This window comes from Oryzias latipes, chromosome 23 (genome assembly GCF_002234675.1).
Source record: "Oryzias latipes chromosome 23, ASM223467v1".
NCBI classification, from domain to species: Eukaryota; Metazoa; Chordata; class Actinopteri; order Beloniformes; family Adrianichthyidae; genus Oryzias; species Oryzias latipes.
In genome coordinates this window covers 11,184,111-11,189,866 of record NC_019881.2, presented here as the reverse complement: position 1 = coordinate 11,189,866, position 5,756 = coordinate 11,184,111, and the positions used below count along the sequence as shown (strand labels likewise).

Sequence of the window (5,756 nt, the reverse complement as noted above, 5' to 3'; positions counted from 1 at the left end):
TCTTGTCTAGAATGCCCTGATTGTTATTGGACAGAGCTAATTGGCGTATACTTTTATACCTACAAGGACAAAGCGCTTTACAGTCACTCACACATTCACACGCTGGTGGCGGCTCTGCTGCCAAACACAGGCACCCGCCTACCACCAGAGGCAAGGGGGGCTTCAGTGTCTTGCCCACGGACACTTCGACTTATGGTGGTGCAAGGCGGCAATCAAACCTTCAATCTTACGAGCATGGGTCGACCGCCCTACCGCTGCACCACAGCCGGCCTGCTAATTGATATCAGCAGGGAGTCAACTTATAAATAAACCAATTGAATCAGGGAATAGGGATCTTTCAGGGTTTGGAAACGCTGGTGTAGGGTTATTCGATGCTCGGCACCACTGACTTGTGCCAGGATTGCCATGGTTCAGCCAAAGCTGCCTAAGGCCAGGTCAGTGGAGGATACGTTTTCAGCAGCAGCTTTGTGACTGAAGCACAAACGCATGGACTCGTGTCTAAAGCTGGGTTTGTGGTTCCGAATTAGGCCTCTATGGATGCTCTTAGCTGGAACTGTAAAAGGTCCTGGATCCTGTTCTTATTTGCTTCTGGAGAAAAACTGATCAATCACAGGACATCAGAGCAAGTTCTGCTCTTTAAGATCTAAAAATGACAAAAGCAGTCTCTGTAAAGACCGAAGCTAAAAACATGAACCCAGAAATATAAGACATGAAAACAGCCTCCGTACAGAATGACACTAAAACAAAAGAGATTATTAGTCTCTACAGACTGACTCTGAACCTAAAGAAATGAAAACAAGCTGCAAGTGAAACTAAAGAGATGGATGCAACCTCTGTACAATGAATGAATCAGACCAGGGACACCTAAGTGGTGCCAAACATAGAAGACCCAAAACATAGAACAGTAGCTGTGCTTCCATTACATGTGTGCAAAACCTTATTGAAATTCTTGAAATGTCAACAAGTTAATTTCCCATTTAGTCTGTTTCCATTAAATAATGAATGCAAAGAAACCAACTCACGCGAGAAGTCATTCAAAGCCAGGGTGACGGAAAAGAACAGGTTTTGAATTTCTTTTCTTTTTAATTGAACTTCAAACAAACATATACATAACGCTCAAAAAGAATAAAATACAAATAAAAGAAAAATATGTAAACAAATGTACTGGGGATTGTCATACAACATGTAATCTTCAATGAAAATAGACAGTTTTATTGCATTTTTGTTTTTTTATTAATTTCAGAGATTTAAAATATAAACTGATCTCTTTATAAAATGTATTGAATAATGGTTTGGTTTTTGAAAATCTGCTCGTATGGATGAAAAATTTCCTAGATATTAATAAAGCATTGAATTTCAAATCAAATAGATTATCACCCGAAACTACTCCAAAATATATGATGTGCTTTTGTAATTGAATAGAAATAGGAAAGGGAAACTTTGAGGAGCACCAAGAAAAAAATCCTCCCAAAGACTGTTAACACATATACATTCAAAACACATATGATTATGGCTTTCTATATTTATGTCACAGAAAGAACTGTTATTTTCTGTAAAAACAAAATGTACGTGTACTAGTTCCTTGCATTCGTTATTTTAAAATGGATTTCTTTGTATTCTGAAAAAATTGTATATTTAATAAACTGTGATCTTAACTTGCTTAGAACAGGTTTAGAGTTGGTTAACAAAAAGGGAGCGTTTAGTTGACATCACAGCAGTACTGTGCTCATGCAGCGCAACTAAACAGACTTTGTATTGAGACACACTCGAGGATGCATGTGAGAAGCCTGTTCAACCGTTTTTAAAAAATTTAACGTTCTAACAAGAAAGTAGTTAAAACAATAAAAGGAGGTTCAAATAAAGAAGTGGTGTTCATGTTTGCTCCATATCAGAACAGCAAGAAAATTTACACCATATGGAGCTTTTTGACAGTTCAAGGGCATTGGCTGGATAACCATTGACTACTATTGGTTGCTACCAACTATGAGCTAATATTGGATCAAAACATACCCCTGATGTGTGCGATTGTGTGAACAATACCACACTAACAGCATGGCCATTGTCCAGATTCACTTTTATGCATTTGAACATTAGCCTAAAGGCATGTAGAGACTCCTACTACATTCAAACGGACTCTGGAACACACATTCATCCCATGCCTGGTGTGTATGTAGTAGCATGGTGAGAGTTTTTGACCTCAGCTGTATTTGTCGACAGCGTCCAGCAGATACAACATACCCTTCCCTTTAGTGCGTGCGGCTGGATGTCGTTTGTATCTTGATTGTTTTCTCTTTATTTGTAAGGATGCCTTGGTGCCGTTGTGAAAAGTTTGTTCAAAAAGTAGAGTTAGCCCCCCTATGGGCTAGTTGTGGATAAAACTGCATGCTGTACATCCCTCTTTCAAGTTCTGTAAGACCTAGAAGTGGAACACGACCACTTCCAATGAAACGCCTGTACCAACGCACTTGTATGCACATTTTGGGCTAAGTCGTTGAAAACTGTTTCAACACGCATCGCGAAGCATGTTTTTTTATAATCGTTTTAGGGCTCCACGCACAAGACGCACGGCCATTGAATGAGCGTCAAATCTTACAAAGTGGAACATTGACCAGTCAAGGACTGGGATTTGATAGTGACTTATTGGTCGCGGCTTTTTCAAAACACAAAGTACCAATGGTTTTAAAAGTGACCATGAAGCAGAATTTAGTCATTGTTGTCAGTGGCCTGTCGGAGTTAAATGACACCAACTCTTTCATGTGTGAACATAGTTGTCAAGCCTCAGTGGCCTAATGGATAAGGCACTGGCCTCCTAAGCCAGGGATTGGGGGTTCAAGTCCCCTCTGAGGTGCTTCAAATGTTGCAGCTCTTCATTATAAAGAAAGTCATTGATTCTAAGTGAAATTCTGCACATGAGCTTCTTCCTTCACCAACCCTGTTTGTGTGTCAATTCCAGCATTCTCCAACTCCTCTCCCTTATTAAAATGATTCCAAATTAATCCAAAAGTGCTGCTCAAACTATTTATTGGCTTTCTCCCACACTCAGCAGAAAACATCCCTGGTCAACAGCCTAACCCAACTTACAACTGTGCATTACTCAGAAGCCAACTGTTCCACATACAATCTACAAGTGAACAAACTTGGATCTCCTCAACTGTTTTTTTTTTCAAGTTGTGTGGTTAAAGTTTGTAACAGTGCACAATAGACCGAGTCACTAATAGGCAAGCACCTAACTTTGTCTTAAGGCCATGCTACAACGTCAGCAATCCAAAGAGTCGCAGCTTGCGCTCTGCACAGATGTACCCTTGTGCTATCCTATGACCTTGGCCTTAAATTGACGTGTTTTCCCTACCATGACAAAGGTGGATAAAGGTGAAAGGGATTTCCTGTAATCCATGGAAACCAGTGAAGATCACAAATCATTGAAGAAAAAGGCTCAGCACACTGTCTAGATCAGTGTTTTTCAACCAGTGTGCCGCGGCACACTCAAGTGTGCCGTGGAAAATTGCCCTCATTAACTGATCTAAAAACATTAACCATCTCCAGGAAATCAGCTCTTTGTTCATCCAAACAGGTCCTGATAAAACACTGAGTAGTTAGGAATATAAACTATCATAAAATACTTTTTTCGTTGTGTTTATTTGATTCTATTAAAGACATTTTGATAAGAATGACGGTAACGCGAAATAGCTGCAGCTATAACTGTGTAAGGAAAAGTCCCGCAGCTTTTACTGTCTCCACGACTCCACCAATCATTCTTGAAGGCTTAATCACATGTCATCAGTCTGACCAATCAGAAGTGGTTAAAGTCTCCACTTCCTTGTTCCAATTTAGCTCATAACTCAGTCAGTTCCGACAAAAACACCAGCTAAAGCTCGTCTTTAGCGGTGTAACTTTCCACAGAATCCGGTATCAGACCGTGGAACAAGTGAACGAAACCATGAAGCTCAGAGACGCGAGTCTTTCTGCCGTTTTCTCGCAGTTTTCACACTACATCTCCCATGATGCATTGGCTTAAAGGGACAGCGTCTTGAAAACACAACGAACATACAGTTTGTATGTAACTTAACTTTTATTACATCTTTTAGAAAAACATCTGCAACTTCCTGCTTTTTCTGCCACAATTATCACAAAAATGCACGTCAGATTGCGGGGGGGGGGGGGGGGGGGCGGTAGATCAAAACAGACTATGAGTTTCTGCTTTTTTTTTTTTTTTTTTGGGATGCTGGTGTGCCGCGGGATTTTTGTCAAGGTTAAAGTGTGCCGTGGCTCAAAAAAGGTTGAAAAACACTGGTCTAGATGACCCAAATCCCAACATCAAAGTTCATCAGATAGCACAAGTGTTAAACAATGACCCTGATGTGATTTGAACACACAACCTTCTGATCTGGAGTCAGACGCGCTACCATTGCGCCACAGAGTCCTTCTCAATATCTGAAAACACATTCTACTGGCAAGATTTTGACCCTTATTTGCTCTTTCTTCAGTGCTGGCCAAATTTCTCAAGGTCACTACACAACAGGCATGTTTATGTTTTTTTAGGGCCCGAGGACGGAGTGCAAGGACCCTATTGTATCTGTAAGAGTTATTATTATTATTATTATTATTATTCTTTTTCTTCCGACGGAAGAATCGCCTTTTTGAGGCCTTTAACATACCCCAAAACTCACCAAATTTGGCACACACCTCAGGAGTCGCGAAAAATTTCGTATTTTACAGGAGATTGGCATGGGCGCACAAAAATGGCTCGACAGCGCCACCTACAGTGACATTTGTCCCGAGCCCCCGCATATGCTTTAACATACAAGCTTGATTTTTTCAGGACATGTTCATCAGATGGAAACCTACAAAAAAGTCTCTTGGTACCAAGCTGTCAGTCAACGAACTCCTCCTAGAGATTTGTGAATAATTACTCCAAACTTTGGTTTTGTAAACTAGACACATGTCCGATGTTAAATTGCAAAGCTTTTAAGTTTTTACGGATGTTTGTGACCGTGGCGGCGCGTCGAATTTCAAGGTCATTTCGAAAACACGCCATGAAAAGACAAATGGCCATTACTCAGCCATGCATAATCCAATCTGATCCAAAATTGATATGCATGATTGTAGTCTGACTCTGAACACATCTGCAGTGAAAGAATCTGGAAAAAGTGTAGCGCCACCTGCTGGCAAAAGGAAATGACATGTTTGACTTGGAGCATCACTGCTCCAAGTAGGATGAGCCGACACACTTGAAAATGACGTCCACCTGTTGAAAAGCCATTGAAGTTTACTCTCATAAAAAACCATAACTTTCAACGCAGGGGTGTGGTCGTGACAGAGCGGCGAAGTTGGGCGTCTCGCCGTGCACAGAAGAGTTGCTCTCACGTGCACATTCCTTGTCCAATCTCACTGAAATTCGATGGAGGTGATGAGGCTTCCATTCTGAACCAATGGATATGACAATCTTGGACGAGCTCTATAGCGCCACCTAGTTATTGAAAAACACAGTTTTTGTCGCATTCTGACCTATCTTTTCTCTGTGCTTTTTCCGATGTTCATAAAATTACAACAGGAGATACTCACAAGGGTTTTCTCTCATCGTTTAAAGTTTCATGGGTGTACACCTGATGGTGCCTGCGCAAGCCACCGCCAAACAGGAAGTGGTTGATTGCGTTGCAGTCAGATAATTAAAAATTCATAAAAAATCAGCCGTTTGTATGACGAGGCTGAGATTTCAGAATGAGATGCCTCTTACATATCTCCAACTTATATAACAG

The 5,756-nt window shown here is 40.8% G+C and overlaps 2 non-coding genes across 2 annotated transcripts; one reads left to right on the top strand and one right to left on the bottom strand.

Annotated features, from left to right (window-relative positions):
* The first annotated feature begins 2,775 nt into the window (after positions 1-2,775).
* Positions 2,776-2,848, top strand: trnar-ccu. The gene has a single exon. It is a non-coding gene; the product is annotated as a tRNA-Arg (tRNA).
* A 1,500-nt stretch (positions 2,849-4,348) lies between these two features.
* On the bottom strand, positions 4,349-4,420 carry trnaw-cca. The gene has a single exon. It is a non-coding gene; the product is annotated as a tRNA-Trp (tRNA).
* Between the last annotated feature and the right edge of the window lie 1,336 nt (positions 4,421-5,756).